This window comes from Gekko japonicus, unplaced genomic scaffold (assembly GCF_001447785.1).
Source record: "Gekko japonicus isolate JY-2015 unplaced genomic scaffold, Gekko_japonicus_V1.1 scaffold1758, whole genome shotgun sequence".
NCBI classification, from domain to species: Eukaryota; Metazoa; Chordata; class Lepidosauria; order Squamata; family Gekkonidae; genus Gekko; species Gekko japonicus.
Window position 1 is genome coordinate 325,815 of NW_015167104.1, and position 244 is coordinate 326,058.

The following is a 244-nucleotide window of genomic DNA, read 5'->3' on the forward strand; positions in this document are numbered from 1 at the left end:
CCTTTGCTGCCTGCAAAAGGACTGAAGACATGGTCAATACCAAGGTGGAGGATGTATCAAGCTGGACTATATCAAAAACAGTATCTGTTGCCTGCGGATGTTGCTGGACGACAGAGAGGCCTAAAGAGTGGGCCATTCTTTTGACTCAATCTGTGTATGACGTAAGGTTCTCGGATGGGGATATGGGTAGGTCCTCAGCGACAGCCTGGTTGGGAGATTTATGGTCAGGAGCGGTATGAGCATA

At 48.8% G+C, this 244-nt stretch overlaps 1 protein-coding gene across 1 annotated transcript in view; it reads right to left on the minus strand.

The window, feature by feature from the left end:
* ADNP (activity-dependent neuroprotector homeobox) overlaps positions 1-244 on the minus strand; it is a 12,953-nt gene that overhangs the window by 11,717 nt on the left and 992 nt on the right. The window lies entirely within an intron of this gene.